Here is an 18689-nt window from a genome sequence, read left to right as displayed (position 1 = left end):
ATCTCGCGAAACATTTTCTTGTCGTTTTCTTTTTCTTTCAGTCTCACTTTCTCTCTCTTCGTCTCTCTCTCTTTTTCTCTATCTACTTCCCACTCCTCTCTTTCTCTCTCTCTCTCTCTCTCTCTCTCTTCACACTCTGTCTTCATTCAACCTTCCCTTCTTCTTTTCGAAGCTCCCTTTTTACGAAAAAACAAACAAAAAGAAAAACAAAAAAAAGGATATCAGAAACACATAATGCATTCGTCATCACACACGTTACGTCGTCGTCGTATCCTCTAGTCGATTTCTAGCGTTTCTACACAGGGTAAAACAAAAAAAAAACAAAAAAGAAAAAAGAAAAAAAGAAAATAATAAAAAGGAAAGAAAGAAAGAAAGGAGATGAGTGTGGGCCACATTTAATGATACATAAATATGGCGAATGGATAATCCCAAGGAATAATGTCGGAATTATAGCCAAATGGAAAAATATTTAGACGGTTAAATAAGTAAAAGCTGAATAATAAGAATAACGAAAATAATAAAAGCAAAAAAAAAAAGAATTAAAAACTATTTCCTATAATATTAATATAAGCAACGGCGGGAGGGATACAAAAGAGGAGATTGGCATGTTCGGGGTTAACAGGGAAAGGGTTGGGGAGGGGGGAGGGAAGGGGATATAAAGAGAAAAATATATAAATAGAAATGAAAAAAAATAAAAATAATAAAAAAATAAAACGAATAGGCAATGTGCTAAACAGGTAACAGGGAATATGGGATTTTAGGGAGTGAACAAAAAACAAAAAAATAAAATAAAATAAAAATTAAAAAATAATAGATAAAAGAAAGGATGATATTTCTGATCCAGGGTAAACAATCCGGAACCTCGGTTTTTAAGGGTACGATATGAAATAGGTAAGACCTGCTTATATATCGTATAGGGACACTTTCGACCGAGGCTCGACATTAAGGCAATACGAAGATTAAATAAATGAAGAGATAAGGGGGAAAAGAAAAAAAGAAAGAAAAAAAAAAGGAGAAAACAGAAAGAAAAAACGGAAGGAGAGATGAGGAACACAAATGAAAAAGAAAAAGAAAAAAAAAACCCCATAGACACGCATACATAGAAAACAAACAAACAAACGAACGAACGAACGAACGAACGAATAAACAAAAACAAAAGGACACACGCATTCACTCACACAGATGCACATCCACCCCCTACACAGAGAGAGACATAGACACGCGCATACACACACGTACACGCATACATAAAAATAATGAACGGGCGACTTCGAGCAAACACTGATCAAAGCTTGCGACAATCTTTGACCAAGATTTACTCGGCGGAGTCTCTAATTATAAAAATCATAGAAGTTACGGTGTATGTCTTGTGCGATTCAAATAAACGACATTGTTTTTAAATAATAATAATAAAAGTACGATCTACTTTCTCTTTTACGATCTATACTCGCTCATATCTTATATCCCGAATATCACAAACCTATTATAAATAGATGAAGATTATCTAACGGATGAAAAATCGGTAAGTATACGCGTTCTTTTTCTTTTTTTGAGAATCGTACATACGAGTACGAGTAAGTACTTTGCTTACGTACCGTTTCAACGTTTTAAAATCCCGACGAATCCTTTATCGTAAGGTCGTCGAACGCAAAATGACCGATCGATCGATCGATCGGATCGGATCGGATCGGATCGATCGACGATTCTGATTGATTGATCGCTCGTGAGGCGAAAGGGTCGTCTTCAGATATTCGACCCGTATAAGATAGTTCTCGATATATGCCTATACTCCGCGGGCTATAGAAAGCTCGTTATATAAATTGGCTAACTTGTTTCGAGCTACTATTATCGGACGCTTATTACTTATATTACATAATACCTACATTTCGCAACGGCCACGAAACTCCTTAGTTTCTCATAAATTTATCTTCGGAGACTGCTGCTTCTTCTTATTCTTATTCTTCTTCTTCTTCTTCTTCTTCTCCTTCGTCTTTTTCTTCTTGTGAGAAAAGTCATGAAAGAGTGGCTTCACCGTGACCTCACCTTTACTCGTACGTATTATTACAACTAACGTTTTGATAAATTCGTCTCTTTCAAGAGACTATCCGAGAATATATACGTATACATATTTATATGTACATATATATATATATTTTCTACTTGAAGGAATAATACTCATTTTAAATGTATGGCGTATATTAGAAAGTGAATACGAAAAAAGAAAATGTTAATGTACGATAACGATGATTACATGGTCGTATAAACGGTTGCATTCCATCAGGGGCACAAACTTGCATATGCATTCGATTAATTTCTAACGAGGAGTTTTCGCAAATGATTACAAACTCATCTCGATTAAAACTCGATTACTTTTAAACAACATTTCTTTCTCTCTCTCTCTATTTTTTTTTCTTTTTTATAAATCGTTATTTGATTCCTTTTACTTTTTTCTTTTCTTTCCTTTTTTATCTCAAAGTTCGTACTTTTCGTACTTGGTACCTTTCTTTACGAAGTACTAGTAGTACGAACTACGGATTAAACTTGGAAACGTACCACCCACTTTCAGAATAATTCGTCGTAGAGGCAGCAATCGAAGAGAGAGAGAGAGAGAGAGAGAGAGAGAGAGAGAGAGAGAGAGAGAGAGAGAGAGACAGACAGACAGACAGAGAGAGAGATAAAGAGAGAGAGATAAAGAGAGACAGAAAGAGACAGAGAGAAAGAGAGAGAGAGAGAGAGAGAGTAATACTCGTCGTCTTGCCACGGCATACGTCTAGGTATTCTCTCTGTACCATAGCAATCGACTAGGTGGGGGGTAAACAGCGGCATGCGAATTCAAAGTTAGGACAATGGCGTTAATTTTTGGTCGGTCCCATTGTTCCATGCGCACATTCATCTGTCAACCAGGAACCGACTTCTGACAGCTTTGGAATCAAAGCTTGGCTCACGATCGACCTAAAACAACGGACTCCAAAGTCATAGTAGGATTTATCCTTTGGAGTCGTGTGGACGACGGGACGTGGCGATGTCACCGAGTCCAAGCGAGAAGAAAATAAAATGAAAGAGGAAGAGGAGGAAGAAGAAGAAGAGGAAAAAAAAGAAGAAAATAGGAATGAAAGAAAGAAAGAAAGAAAGAAAGAAAGAAAGAAAGAAAGAAAATGGGAGAAGAGAATGAAGGAGAAGAGAAAGAGAAGAGAACAGAGGGATGAGAAACGACGACTCGTTGAGAACTCGTTTCTGGCTAAACGACCTGGTCAATAATTTTGCCAGCGTCCTCTTCTGTCGTTTGAATGCGCGTTAACTATGGTGACGTCACTACAATGGCGGACACTAATCTGCACGTCAGAAACAGAGGTGCCCCCTGTACCCATCCCACGGCAACCCTTCCAATGTGCACGAACCCACGTTCCTGATCTGTCGGTTTTCAGGACAAAATATGTCAAACAGCTAGTACTCCCACCTATTCACCCCTACCGCCCTTTTCACCTACCCCAATTCTCTACTCGAGTTCGTGGCTTAGCGAATCATGATAAAAATATAAACTCTTTCTTTCTCTCTCTCTCTTTCTCTCTCTCTTTCTCTTCTCTTTCTTTCTGTATGTGTGCCCTTTCTAACGTGTCCTGCGTGACACCAAACAACCTTCGAAACTTTCTTATCAGGATGATAAAACTTGTACGAAGTTTTTTATACTCACGTAAAATGACAATAAGGTAATGAATTTTGAAAAAAAGAAAGAAAAGAAAAATAAGAGGAGATTTCCCTTTCGAGATATACATAACGTTTTCGTTTAATTTTTATAAATATTTCTATCGACGAAAAAAAAAATAAAAAAAAAAGGAAGAATGAAAGAAAAGGAAAAGAAAAAATCTTTCCCGTTTCATTTTATGTCCGATAACACCTATGATACCTGAATTCGGAAAACGTCGATGCTGTACCTGGTTGCCTACTAACAGGGGTAGTACAGGCCGGTAAAAAACTAACCCCTGGCTTTTCTACTCAAAGGGTGAGGAGATATACACCCTGTATGGAAAGAGACTACACGTTGAAACGAAGTTACCCCTCCGTTAAAGCCGAACGAGCTTGTATTTACTGTCCAATTATATTCAAGCGTATACAAGCATGAAAAAAAAGGGATACTTATATTTTTTAGTATTTTTGTATATGCAATGTTATGTATCGATCTGTTATAACATAATATATATATGTATATAAAAATACAAATGTTTTTTAATATAAAAGAAAAGTTTATTTATTTATTGAAAAATTAAACTATAATCAATATAAAAATATGAAAAAAAAATTATACGTATTCATATCATTATCTTTTTCTAATATAAATAAATGCTATATATCAGCTTAACTAATTATTCCTATAAGATTCTGGCAATACACTCGAAATACTTTAGTAACGATTGTAATTAGTCTAATCGCTAGTGATCGAACGTTTTAATTCGCTACTTTCTCGAAACTAAGAGTATAAAAAAAAGAGATACAGAGAAAGAAAGGGAAAGAAAAGAAAAATAAACAAGGAAAAAAAAGAAAGAAAAAAAGAAAAAAAAGAAAGAAAGAAAAAACAGGAAAGGAAAGAAAGGACAGGATGATTTAACTAACGAGAGTGTCTCCGAAGTTCGAAGTTTGCTAGATCGCGGAATTAGTCGGCTGTTAAGCCAGATAAGCAGTCAACGTGCACGAAAACAATTGCACTGGATTAGGAGAGGTAAGCGGGCGCTGTCGCGTATTCCTTGGTCAAAAGATTAAGTAACGTTCATTTATCTTCGAGTTAAACAGCTCGCGATCGAATTTTGGCTTCCGTCGCTTCTTCGAAATCGTTTGAAAACTTCTCAAAAGGAAAAAGATTATATCGTTTCACCTATATACATATATATATATTTATATACATATGTAAATGTATGTATATATTATTCAATGGATGTCAGCTAATTCAAATATTAAAAGAAAACAATTATTTTAACGAATCAATCGAATTATCTTATGGTTGAATAGATATATTACTAAGACGACACTAGAGAATTACGAATTAATTTCAATCTCATTATTTCCGATACTCCTCTTCATTCTTGATCCCTCCGTTCGTCTACTTGATTTTCCGGTAAGGTCGTTGAAGAAATATTGTCCTTGATACAAATCTAAAAGGGTATTTCTTCGCTATCTATCGTTTATAAAATAAAAGAATATTTTTTTTCTCAACTTTATACTTTTGTTAAAGATGTTAACGATGTTATTTGTTATATATTTATTATATGTATACATACATACATATATATATATATATATATATATATATATATATATATATATATATGAAATACGATAGATACGTTTAGAAAAGGGACGAGAAGCCACCCCCGAAGGGTCAGTATTCGCTTGGCAGAAGGGTCGCTCTGACCAATCGGCTGCGTAGGATGGCCACCCCTCTTTACTGACCAATCGAGGATCATAGCAACGTGCCAATTCGCATGGTTCGTTTATACGATCTCACAGAAATACTCCTTCGTATATATGTTGTTATTTGAGAAAATAAAATGAAATGAAATAAAAAAAAAAGGAAAGAGAGAAAGAGAGAGAGAAAAAAGAAGAAGCAAATAAAATTCCGTATTAATTAAGGTCAAGTGAGTATTAATAATAATTATTAATAATAATAATTAATAACAACAACAACTACAATAATAATAATAATTATTATAATTATAATAATAATAAGAGATAAAAACATGAGGCTGGTAAAGAGAAAATTGACGAGAAAAATGAAATTATACTCCCTCTCTCTTTCTCTCTCTCTCTCTCTCTCTCTCTCTCTCTCTCCCTCTGTATTTTTATTCATTTTTCAAGGCAATGTCAATAGAGTCAGAGATACGAGCGCACGAGAGTTTCGCAATATCCACATTCGGTGGGTAGGTAGGTACGAGGCCAGCGAGATAATAATGATGAAGTTCGGTGTCCGTGTAGCCGAGTGGATGGCGCGAGAGAACGGGAGGGTTGAAACCGGCGGAAGGAGAAAGGCAACTCCGTCCGGAGAGGGTGCGGGAAGAAGGAGGGTGCAGGGGGTGGTAGTGGTGATGGTGTGGGGTGGGGTGAGTTATACATTTGAGTACATAAATGTATGTAACTTTGAGTTTGTGTTGGAGTGGGCGTCGGCCATCTTGTCCGGTGGGTATTGACCGAGGCGACCGCCAGGCGAGAGACATGCCATGGCGGGCAAACCACCCCTAGTAACTACCCCCGGCGCTAATTGCTCTTATTAGTTAAATCCGTGCGGTGCCGTCGTCGCGTCGCACCGATTCGCAACGTTCAGCGATAAAGCAAAAGAAAAAAAATGAAGAAAAACGAAAATATATATATATATAGAAAGAGAGAGAGAGAGAGAGAGAGAGAGAGAAAGAAGATTAAAGGAGTGAGATGATCGATAACAAATCAAAGAAAAAATAAACCGATCGTAAATAATAATGATAGTAATAAGAATAATATTAATAATGAGAATTAAAGCAATATTTAGAAACGACCAATTTATCTTTAATATTTTTCGTATGAGATACTTGTTCCTTCTTTCTTCATTCATTCATTACGATTTAACGAATAAAATGAGACGATAAGAATCGATGACGATAAAAAATTCTGATTCTACTTTTCGACTCTAATATTTCTATTCTACGTATTTATCTCATTGTCGTATTATAATGATATCAATTAATTCGTGTTATAAACTTTGTTCTTGTAGATACGTCCGTCTACACTTTTGTTCCTTTTTTTTCCTTTTTATATAAATATATATTTCTCATTAATAACAATGAAATTATATCAAAGAAACGTGTTAAATGTATGATTGAAATATGAAGCGATAAATCGAAATCAAATTGATATTGCAAAGAATTTGAACACGTAATAGCGATTTTTATCGCGACGGACAATGTCGTTATTTACACTCCACGAATCGTTTTCCATCGGAGCTCGAGCGAACCCGCTTGACCCGCTCGGGGATGGCGGAGACGAATCTCGATACCTATGTACCAAAGTCGTGAACGTTTGTGAAATGTTAAAATTCACGGTACACCTTCGATTCCACGTCGTATAGCTCATTCGTCTTTGTGTCCTCTGCTCTTTCTCGCTTAAATGTATTTGACATTTTGCCGGTGATTCAAAATCGAAATTCTACAATCGTGTTCGGAAGACTAAAATGAAAGATTATTTTCTAAGCTATACATATAGATACTTGTCATTGTTTATATGTCGATTATGTATTTAAAAAAGTAATAATTATTTCTTCTTCCTTTTTTTTGTTTTGTTTTTTTCTTGAAATTCTTTTTCAATCGCACCGATACCAAACGTGAACGTTTTCTTTTTTCTTTTTAGCATTATTAATATTCGTCAGAACTTTCGTTAAACAATATGTCTTAGGATTTCAATAAAAAATTTTATATGGAAATATAATCGATCTCGATTAATAAACGATATCAGAATTGTTTAAAGATTAAGGAAATTCGTACATTTAGAGATATATCGAATATTACAAAATTTCAATATCACTTGTCGACTATATATATTCGAACGATATTGAATATTAATAAATAATAATATAGATATATACGAGGCCATAGAATTATCGGATCCTGTTTTTCTTTTTTCTACGATTCACATAAATTTCAACTATTCGGAATTAAAGTATAGGAGAAAGGTGAGAAAAGCAAAGATCTCGTAGGAAAGTTCTTGAAACTTTCGATCCTCTTCTTCGCATAGACACATACACAAAGACACACACAAACCAAAGCATTACCGGGAATAAGATCTCACGTTGGCTACCCCTTTGCAAGAGTTTACCCTTCCTTCTCTCTTTCTCTTTCTCATCTTCTCTCTCTTTCTCTCTCTCTCAGTCTAAGCTACAAATTTGCGAACGTCTCACTAACATGTCGCAACCTTCGTCGTCGTCGTCTTCGTTCTCGTCGAAATGTTGCTAGCGCGTTCGTAGATAATGCAGGGTCCGTTATCACGATTAGAAGCACCTGGTAGGAAAACGAGTAAAGAGAGAGAGAGAGAGAGAGAGAGAGTAAGAGAGAGAAAGAGAGAGGGGTTGTTTCCAGAGTTAAGGAAAATAGGGAAGATTTCGTCCGTTCGTTCGGTAGTAGCCACAAAGATCTTGTGTACGTAAAGGGACTCTAATTCACGCCTGGTATTTCGCACGGCGTGTATTTTAATGCTGGTCCTGCCTCTAAAATTCCACCCTTGCCCGAACTACCCCTTCCTCGAGCGTCCACCCCTCTTCATCTCTCTCTCTCTCTCCTTTCCACTCGCATTTGCCCTTTCGTTCTCATCCTCCTACGACTCAACATCCACCACGTTTGTCTCGTCCTGTACTCTCTCTCTCTCTTTCTCTCTCTCTCTCTCTCTTCCTCTCTTTCTCTTTCTCTTTCTCTCTCACTCTCGACATTTCTCTCCCTCGAACACGCGAATAACCGAGGTAGGTAGTACGTACTCTCGTGGTGGTGGGTATAGTGGCTGTAGATATAAAGGTTGTTCAGTCAGGAAGGTGGGGAGGGATAGCTAAAGTTGGAAAGAGAAGGAGAGCTGGTGTAGAAGAGAAAGAGAGAGAGAGAGAGAGAAAGTGAAGAGAAGGGAGTGAAGGAGGAAGGAAGAAGACAGAGAGAAAGAGAGAGTGAGAGAAGTAGTAAGAGAAGGAAAGAGAGAGAGAGAGAGAGAGATCGAGAGACTCGGTGGACTCGACTCGTGGTAGTGCAAGGGTTCGTTCGACCCTTAAGGGGTTGTGGCTAGCATCGGTTCCCTCTGCCCCGGACCTCGGCAACCGCCAGTCCCCTTCGACTACCTACACCTCCTCTCCTCCTACTCTCTTCTTCGTCGACCACCCAGTTAGCCACCCTCGCAACCACCCCACACCAAGCAAAACTACCCTACCGCCGGCAGCCATTTTACTCACTCCGTCTTCCTTCCTCTCTTTCACCTTCTCCTTCTACTTCTCTCTCTATATCTATATATATATATATATCTATCTATATATATATATATATATTTCTCTTTCTCTCTTTCACTATCTTTCTCTCTCTCTCTCTCTCTCTCTCTCTCTATCTCTCTATCTCACCCTTCGAGTCTCCTGGACTCGCCAAATTGTAATCCGAGGCTCTGGAATTCCGGGCAGAGAAACCGTGGTCCGGCCTCAAAGGAGACTTCCTTCGCCTCTCGACTTACCCCAGGATAATGATTAACGTTGCGCTCTCCTCTTTCTCGTCCTTTCTCGTAAAGGAGAATTAGAGATAGAGAGAGAGGGAGAGAAAGGGAGAAAGAGAGAGAAAGAGAGACGGAAGAAGAGAATGAGAATGAGAGAGACTAAACCATTCGTTCTCTTCGTTCTCTTACGCTTTTCCAGAACAAACAAAGACGTGACGCCGTTTGAAGTCGCGGTTTACTACTCGACTACCGTTGTCAAACAACGCCATCAAATTTTGTAAGGATACCCTTTCGCTTGTCGGTTATTCTTTCAGCCCTTTATACACGGAAATTACATTCTTATTTTTTCAATCTTCGTACTTTTATATTCCGTTCCTTTTTATTTTCGTTCATTGCTTTTGTTCTCTTTTTTTCTTATTTTATTTTATTTTGTTCGTATGCCTATTTATTTTAATATGTAACACTGTATTGTTAATATAAATCTAGCTTTTTATCTCTCTTTTTCTTTCTATTGTTAATTTTCTATTTATATCCTTATCAGATCGATTTTCTTCCATGATAAATTCTTAATTAATACCTAGACCGAGAGGTTTTACCCGAACGAGCTGAGAAATGCGAAGATGATCGTTTCCATATCTCTTAACTCTTGACTTTATCTGACCTCGTCGTACGATCATATCGTTTTAGGTAATTCACGATTATCTGTTTATGGGACAGTTAATAGAGGGTCGTGTGCCGACTCGTAACAGCTTCGAGGCACTGTGCTCTTTGGATCTATCCTATCGGCCGATAGATATCTTCTATACGCTACTTACCGTCGGTCTGCACACCTGCGCAGGATGCTTTAGTGAATTAATATTATAGAAGGATAAAAAAAGAAAAATTTTTTTTAGATAACACATGGAAAAAGGATGGCTTGGATGACGTAGCTGGAGAGGAATACGACAAGGCTTTCACGTTTATTTATTTGTTAACTATAATCATTCATACGTCCTCTTGTTATGGTGCATTTCAATGCATTGGAATTCAGATTATAAATTAGAATCTGTTAACAAACATACACGATACATACATATATATAAATCAATGTTTAGAAATAGTACAATTTATGTCAACTTTTTATACGTTTCGAATAATACTTACCGAATATACATTTTCTTTTACAAAAGTGATCGTCGATCGGACTTCTGATAATAAATTCCTTTTTGAAAATATTTTTAATTCTGTATTTCGTTTATTTCTTTGGAAAAATTCCGTCCCGATATAGACGTGTCTGAAAGAAAAATGAATACTACGATTAATAAAAAGGTAACAACATTTTACTATCGTCAACAATAGGACGTAAAACTATCAATATAAAATATCGACGATATACGACATGATCTATTTATACAAGTTCTCGAGATGATATTTATCGCGATGCCGACTAGATAATTTGTTGTTCAGTAACATTAGTGGCGAGTATGGCATTTGTCATTCCATAGAGAAGCGCGCACGCCTCTGTGTTGACAGGGATCGGGCCGGGATTTCTATTTAGGGCGAAGTTCAGAATAAAAACCGGAATGTAAACTGGATCGGTAGGTTTCTGGTACGAGACTGACCACAATCGCCCGTGTAGACAAATTTGATGTCAGTGGTGATCAACCAAGAAAAATATATAGAAACGAATTTTCTCGGCTATCCTTTTTTCTTTCTTTCTTCTTTTTTTTTTATGTAACGATATTCGGTTGTACATAAAGAAAAAAAAAGAAAAACAGAAAAAGAAAAAAAAAGAAAGAAAAAAAAGAAGAAGAAGAAGAAGAAGAAGAAAAAGAAATGGTCTTGCGGAATGTAGAAGAGGGATATCGTTCATTTGAAGAGAACTCGGAACGATCGCTCTGTCCAATTTTCCGGATTTCTCGTGCACGAACTTCCGTCGGTCTGGAAACGAATGCGCTACGGAGACGCAGAAAAAGAAGGAAAAAGTAAGAGAGAGAGAGAGAGAGAGAAGGAGGAGGAGGAGAAGGAGAAGTATATGGAAAGGGAAAAGGACTTTTCCAGCAACGGTTGCTTGCTCGTGAGGATATACATAGGTACACATATCGATATCGGCCATGCATGAGAGGACGCCTCGCTGGTCACACCGTAAAAGAGAAAGAGAGAGATAGAAAGAAAAAAAAAGAGAAAGAGAAAGGGAGAAAGGGAGAAAGAGTAAGAGAGAGACGAATGAGAGGGAAAGATACGAATTTTCCTTTCATCCTTTTCGCCTCTAAGCTGTCGTCCGATTCCGATTTATTTCTTCATTTCTTCATTGTTCGTACGTCGAGTGAAAAAAAACGATGATATTAAAAAAAAAGAGAAGAAAGAAAGGAAGAAAAAAAAATGAAGGAAAAGGAGTGAGAAAGAATAGAAGGAAATAAAAAGGAAGAAAATGAAGTGAAATTAAATATATTAAAAAAAAGAATTCTTATATGTCATATCGATAGATATATCTAAGAGCAAAGAAAAAAGAAAAGAAAGAAATCGAAAAAAAAGAAAGAAAAAAAAAGAAAGAAAGAAAAAAGAATAAAATATCATATCTCGCACGGAATATATTTGAATTGTTTTATATACTCGCGGACGAGCGCGCGTTCACGTGGACCCCATTCCCTCCCTGCCTCCCTCCCTCTCATCCCTCCTCCTACCCCCTCTCCTTTTTCCGCGTACTCATAAAGGAAGATAGTAATCGAAGTAAAGAACCGAAAGGAGCAGGAAATTCCCTACGCATTTTGAGAACTAGCAATTTCTTTTTCGCGGTAATCCTTCTTCTTATTCTTCTTCTTATTCTTCTTCTTCTTATTCTTATTTCTCTTCTCTAGCGAACGAAGAAAGTGTATGACGAATAGAACGGATACGATGAGGGAAGTTATACATTTTAAGATATGTACGTATAAAAAAGGAAAGATAAAGATAGAGACAGATAGATGGATAGATAGATAGAGAAAAAGAGAGATAGGGAATAGTTTTGATTTGATAGGTTCGTTGACCTCCCCCTGTCAGTCACCTCACAGAAACCCGATCCCCTAAAAACACTCGAATCATTCGAATCTTGATGCGACGCTTCTGGCATTTACCATCCTCCGTTTCTTTCCTTATTCGTATCCCCCGTATATTCGCGAGACTGGAGTTATTACGAAAATTCCGACATCGTGCCGAGTATCTTACGTTATTCCCGGTCCATATCAACCAAAGTCGATAATTTTGACGAGCCGTACCGAACGAAATTCGAAAACGAGCGTGAAAATCCGCTGAATTTCCAGAACAGTGCGTCGTATCGATTCGAGTTTCCGTGGGCGTTGCTACGAGATGGACCCTTGTACAGCTCGCTCTGAGTAAGAGAGAGAGAGAGAGAGAGAGAGAGAGAGAGAGAGAGAGAGAGAGAGAGAGAAAGAGAGAGAGAGAAAGAGAGAGAGAGAGAGAGATGGAGACGGAGAGTAGTATATGTAGGTATGTGTATATGTGCATGTACGTGTATATATATGTGTGTGTGTACAGAGAAGGGCAGAGTTAGCAAGAACGAAAGAGAGAGAGAGAGAGAGAGAGAGAGAGAGAGACTTGAGTGTCGCCAAGCTACCCTCCACCTCCTTTTGCCTCCTCACCTTCGCTATAAACCCACCCCCGATCTCCCCAGGCTCGGTCGACCCCCTCCTACCTTCCAACAACCCTCCTCCGGCAACCTCTTTTCCAACGGCCCGTTATTACTTCTACAAATATACTAGATATCGCGTTCGTAGGCGATCGAAGCCTCCTCGAGATCGAAACTCGACGTAAATTCGATGGAATCGCCCAGCTAATACGGCATCAAAGCTGGCCTGCTCATCTTTGAGACTCTCGATCCTCCTATACGATCGCTTTCAACCCTCGTACCTTCTCCTCTTTTTCTATCCTTCCTTTCTTTCTTTCTTTTTTCTTTCTTTTTTTCTTTCTTTTTTCTATCTTTCTTTCTCCCCTTCTTCCCTTTCTTAACTTTTTTCTATGTATTACCTACGTATTACATTCACCATACGATATTCTTATATCTTTTGTCCTCTTCACGTGAAAATAATAAGTACCGTATCGTATCGGTGGATAGAATGAGATTTAGAATTTAACGAGAATCAAAGAGGTCTTTGAACAAATTATAAAATAACTTAGACATGAAAATCTCTATGTAAGAATATAATAATAGTTTTCTTTTTTTTCTTCTTTTTTTTTCCTAGAGATGAATAGAGTTATACCTGAACCTGTACGACGAGTTAAAAGGTCAGGTTAAATGTCCAGCATCCGGTTAGAACGAGATCAAAGATCAGTGGTATAAGATCTGGTCAGTCCAGTTCTGGACCGTAACATAGTGAGGGATTCAACCCTAACGAGATAATAACATCATCGTTCACGTTGGACCAGGGGATGATATAAGTGGCAATAAATCAGACGGCCTTAACTAATCTTTCAACTTTTCCAAATAATTTTATCTAAAATATTCGAATTTTGTATTTGAATGAACAATAAAGATTTAATAATCTCTATCGAAGAAAAAAAATAGAAGAACAATAGGAAACAAAAAAGACGAAGACAAAACGGAATAAAAAATTTACGTTCGATCAGAGAGAAAAGAAAAAAATGTAAAACGAAAAAAAAAGAGAAAGGAAATAAAAAAAAAAAAGAAAAAAGGAAAAGAAAAAGGAGAAAAAACAAAAATTGATTTTCTTATCCTCGTACAATAATATTCTCAATGAACAAAAGGGACTTCTTCTTTTTGAGAAAAGCAACGAATTAATGAGTAGAAAAAAAGCAATTAATCTTACAAGAGTCTCGTAAAATCCATGGAGGTACAGAAGTTAGGTACGGTGGTCAACGAAACGTGAATCGACGAGAGGGCTGACGAAAGAGAAATAAGACAGGAAAGAGCTCGTAAGACCCTTTCGAAAGGACTCACGCGATTCTTCTCACTCCTGAGAACCTTCCATAACGTACGTACGTACGTCAAGGCGTAACGGGTAGTCTAAACTCACTTAATTGGGTCCGCCATTTTCGGTGGCGCGACCCCTCAGAAAGCTACCCCTGCTCCTCTACCATACCGCACGACTCCCCGGAAAGGACTTCAGAAGGGTTGCCCGGTACCACCGTCCGTCCCCACCCCCGTCTCTGAACCTCCAACAGTGAACCCGAGTGGCTTTTGTTTTCGCCCTCAAAGGGTCCGCCATTTTGAATTTATGATAGCTCCAGTCTCGGACACCGAAAAACTTTGGTCGTTAGTGAAAGTTCTCTGCATCTTTGTTCTCTCTCTTTCTCCCTCTCTCTCTCTTTCTCTCTTTTTTTCATTTTTTCTTTTTCTTTCTCGATCGATCTATATATCTATTTATATCTGTCTCTGTTTTATAAATATGGGAAAACGTATACAATAAACTTTTTCAATAAAACAAAATACTTTTTTGAATCGAAGATCGATAAGAATGATTGTATGATTATTACATAACAATATGTAATATATTAAGAAGAAAATCCATTCGAAGTATAGAATAGAGTAGTTCGAAACGAAAGGCTGTCTACTTCGAAGGAAAAGTACTCTCGAATCGCTCGTTATAGAAGCAGTAACTAGAGCCTCGTGTACCTCCTCCAATCTTCTCTCCCTTTCTCTCTTCCTCTCTCACTCTCTTTCTCTCTCTCTGTCTCTCTCTAGTAGCTCTCGCATATGGGGATCTAAACAGTTTCCGTTCGCAAACTCACAGTCTACGAATATTCATAGTCGGTATCCGAAGGATACCGTGCGCCCAACGCGAAGTACACGGACGAGTAAGTGATGGTAAGGGGGAGTAAGAGGTAAGAGGTGGAATATTCGTTTACGATAAATCCGATTTCTCTTGAAGAGAGATAGAGATAGAGATAGATAGATAGATAGATAGAGAGAGAGAGAGAGAGAGAGAGAGAGAGAGGTGGAGCCAAAGTTGTCATCGTCGAAGATGCTTTTTACCAAAACGAGTCACAGCATCGATAATTCAATATTCCGGTCGACAGATAGTTTAGTACAAATTCGATGTCCTGTTAAGAGGTGGAGATGTAGAAAGGGGGAGGAGAAAGATAGGAAGGAGGAGGAGGAAGTGGTAGTGGCAGAGAACGAGAAGAGAAGAGGAGGAGGAGGAGGAAGAGGAAGAGAGATTCGGCGGAGATGCCGACTTAAAACAATTGCGGGGTCCAGGGACGGGGAAACGCGGCGTAGCGGCACGCAATATCCTGACTCCTCTAATTCGATTAGGGAACTAGCTACATAGACGACGAGGAAAGCTGGAATTCCCTTCAGCTTCGAGTCAAACACCGCAGGTACGTGAATCCTCGCGAGAAAGGAGGACAAGCAAGGATACACCGTCAACCCTCTCCGGGCGAAGGTACTTCCTTCTCCGGAGGAGGAGACGGAAGAGGAGGAGTAAGAGGAAGAGGAGATGGAAGAGAGTTGGAGAAGGAAGAGGAGGAGGAGGAGGAGGAGGAGGAGGAGGAGGAGGAAGCGTGGTAGTCACCAAATTATCGGACTCGATGGAAGAACCAGTTCAATTTGCCAAATTAATCCGGACCTCCCTATTGCGAAATCAGCTCGTGCCCATCGTGTATCAACGAGGAAGTATCTCCATTTTCTATATACAATCAAAAGTTGTATCGATATTTTTCATACGGTAATACGAATTAAAATTTTCTCCTTTTCTTTATTGGTATGTCTATGAAAGCATCCGACTAACTTTTAATCGTGAAAGTTAAAGTACTTGTTGTATCGTATATAAATATGTGGATGAAAATATGTATATAATTGTAGAGGAGAAAGTAATTATGTAATTAATATTTATATATCTATAGAATAATATAATTAAATAAAGGAAGTTATCAATATTCAATAGAAATGTGTCAATTAAATATTAAAATTTAAATGTTATTAATATATAATAAACGATTTAAACCCGAGATGATAATTATGTAATAAACATTTATATATAAAGCAATATAATTAATATTATTAATGATTAACTCTCATTAAAAAGAAAAAAAAAAGATAGAGAAAAATATTAACACAACAGAAATGTTTCAATAGAATTATCCATAGTCACCAATGGCACCCCTGCCATTGCTACGCTCTTCAATTTTACACGATGAAATCCGGCCATGCCCCCTTCGACAAAAGGAGGCTCGTTCTAGGAGGGGACAACCAACAAAACCTTTTGGACAACCCTAACCTTCCGTCTAGACTTTCTACCCTTATTAAGATAGGAACTAGATCTAGGAACTAAACCAACACCTTCTCTACGTTACCGACTATTCACTCGAAGGACTTTCACTCTCTTGCTCGAGCCAAGATTCGACGACAGATGTCGTGACTATCGTTTTATCAACCCCTTCCATCCCTCTTTCCAAACCCTTCAAAGATACGAACCTATTCCTTAACGAGGCTACTTTAAGCATGACAAATTCAAGGTATACATTTTATATAACTCATCGACTTGTTCAATCTATCTAATCTATCCATCCATTTATTTATAACTATCTATAAAATAGTCTTATCTCTTTTATTATCTGGATTAAATGAAATTATTACTTATTATTCGATTTTTCTTTTCTTTTTTATCTTCTTTTTTTTTCTTTTTTAATCGAATTAACAATTATACCATTTCATTTGTCGTTAAATGTATACTAAAAAAAAATGAATGATATGTATATATATATATATATATATATGCACACACATATACATATAAACGTATATATATATATATATATATATATATATATATATATATGTTTAAAACAGCTCTTCTTATTCTTTCTTTCTCTCTCTCTTTCTCTCTTTCTTCGTCGTTCACTTTCTTCCGGCAGTTCCTTGTCACTCTTCCCTCTTCGCCCACACTTTCTCTTTTTCCTCTTCAGCATCGAAGCGCAGAGACGGCTTAGCCGTGAATGGCCTGACGTATCGCCGGCATGTCTGTGTCTGACACCTCGGATTTTTCCATTAAATTTTCTCGACGCGAAAATCTATCACAGGTTACAGTTCCGGAAAAAAACTGCTTCAGCTCTGTAAAGCGATTCCCATTACCATCGCTCGAGATTCCACAAAATCGTGGAAGTGATGCCCACCTTTACGATTTACACCTTCGTACATAACATAAATGTTTCTCTCATTGTTTGCCTTAAATATTTTCATTTTTCTCGACCCAAATAAACGCATCTATCGCATCTTGTTTCTTTTTTCTTCTTTTCCTTTTTCTTATTTTTTTTTTTTTTTAATTTCATGAGAGATAGAGAGAGAGAGAGAGAGAGAGAGAGAGAGAGATACAAAAGTGTCACTAATTACAAAATAATAATTAGGAATTCTCGAAAGAAAAAGAAAAGAAAAAAAAAGAAAAAGAACAAATTTGTCCTATCACTTTCAAATCGAAGTTTACTCGATAAAAATAAATCCTATTGGGAAAGATGAGAAAAATGAGAAAGAAAGAAAGAGAGATAGAGAGATAGAGAGATAGATAGAAAAATAGATAGAGAGAGAGAGAGGGAGAGAGAGAGAGAGAGAGAGAGAAGAAAGAGATAGACAGAGAAAGTCAGAAAATAGTAAACAAGCAAGGCACGCCAGTAACAAAATGGATCGACTTCATATTTCTCGTGTATCCAAGTTCTTAGTCCTTTGTACCTCGTAGCTCGTATATAAGTCCTAGGCCAATAGGGTTGCGTCGGCTTTGCGTAAATACGGATTTCGCGCGTCTCGTTCAAACAAGGACCGTTCAAATACAGATGGAGTTCCGGATGGGGGCTAATGTTTGCCGTGATAATAAGATCGACTAATAATTTATCGATAAGAATACACGACTCTTCTCATTTCCCCCTCTTTCATTTACCTTAATACGAATGAAGAAACAGAAAAAAAATAGATACTTGTAATTATAATACCTAACGCAAATGTACAAAGGACAAAAGACAAAAGGGCAAACAAAGAAACAAAGAAAAAAAAAAGAAAAAAGATATCGATCGATATCTAACGTAAGACAAATTTTGTACCGAGTTTCTTATACTATAATATTATATAGCGGGTATTACGTACAGCGATGATTTAATATAATGATAATTTCTGAAGTATATTGAAAAGTAAAGAGAAGTGAAGAAGAAAGAGTAAAAAGAATAGGAATCAACCTAAAGGTGCCTAATACCCACGCGATACTCTTAGACAGAAATAGAAGATAGAGGAGGGATGTAGAGGAGGAGTAGCTTCATTTTTCAAGGAATCTGCGGGAAAATGCAAATGCGCGGGGCATCTGGCAACAATGGCCGTGGTCTCGGCCCCTATTTTAAGGGTTGCTTTTTCGGTCGGGGAAGGTGGTGGTGGTGGAGGTGATGGTGGTGGTGGTGGTAGTCGCGGTAGTGGTGGTGGTAGTAGTAAGTAATACTAGCAGTACTAGCAGTAGTAGTAGTAGTAGTGGTAGTAGTAGTAGTAGTAATAGTAGTGGTGATGGTAGTAGTAGTAGTACTAGTGGTGG

At 37.5% G+C, this 18689-nt stretch overlaps 1 protein-coding gene and 1 long non-coding RNA gene across 4 annotated transcripts in view; one reads left to right on the top strand and one right to left on the bottom strand.

The window, feature by feature from the left end:
- Positions 1-1437, top strand: part of LOC127068911 (B-cell lymphoma/leukemia 11A) — a 36455-nt gene extending 35018 nt beyond the window's left edge. For both annotated transcript variants that reach the window (XM_051005304.1, XM_051005305.1), the window contains exon 3: positions 1-1437. This exon is cut by the window's left edge and continues 8215 nt beyond it. The gene's annotated coding sequence lies outside the window, so the exon portion shown is untranslated.
- Positions 1438-10097: 8660 nt separating this feature from the next.
- LOC127068942 (uncharacterized) overlaps positions 10098-18689 on the bottom strand; it is a 40467-nt gene continuing 31875 nt past the window's right edge. The window contains exons 7-8 of one of the 2 annotated variants that reach the window (XR_007783256.1): positions 10333-10462; positions 10098-10234 (exon numbers count right to left, since the gene is read on the bottom strand). This is a non-coding gene — a long non-coding RNA (uncharacterized LOC127068942). The remainder of the gene's footprint in view (positions 10235-10332; positions 10463-18689) is intronic. The other variant, XR_007783257.1, reaches the window with a different exon arrangement.

Source organism: Vespula vulgaris, chromosome 14 (assembly GCF_905475345.1).
Source record: "Vespula vulgaris chromosome 14, iyVesVulg1.1, whole genome shotgun sequence".
Taxonomy (NCBI): Eukaryota; Metazoa; Arthropoda; class Insecta; order Hymenoptera; family Vespidae; genus Vespula; species Vespula vulgaris.
This window is presented reverse-complemented; position numbering and strand designations above follow the sequence as displayed.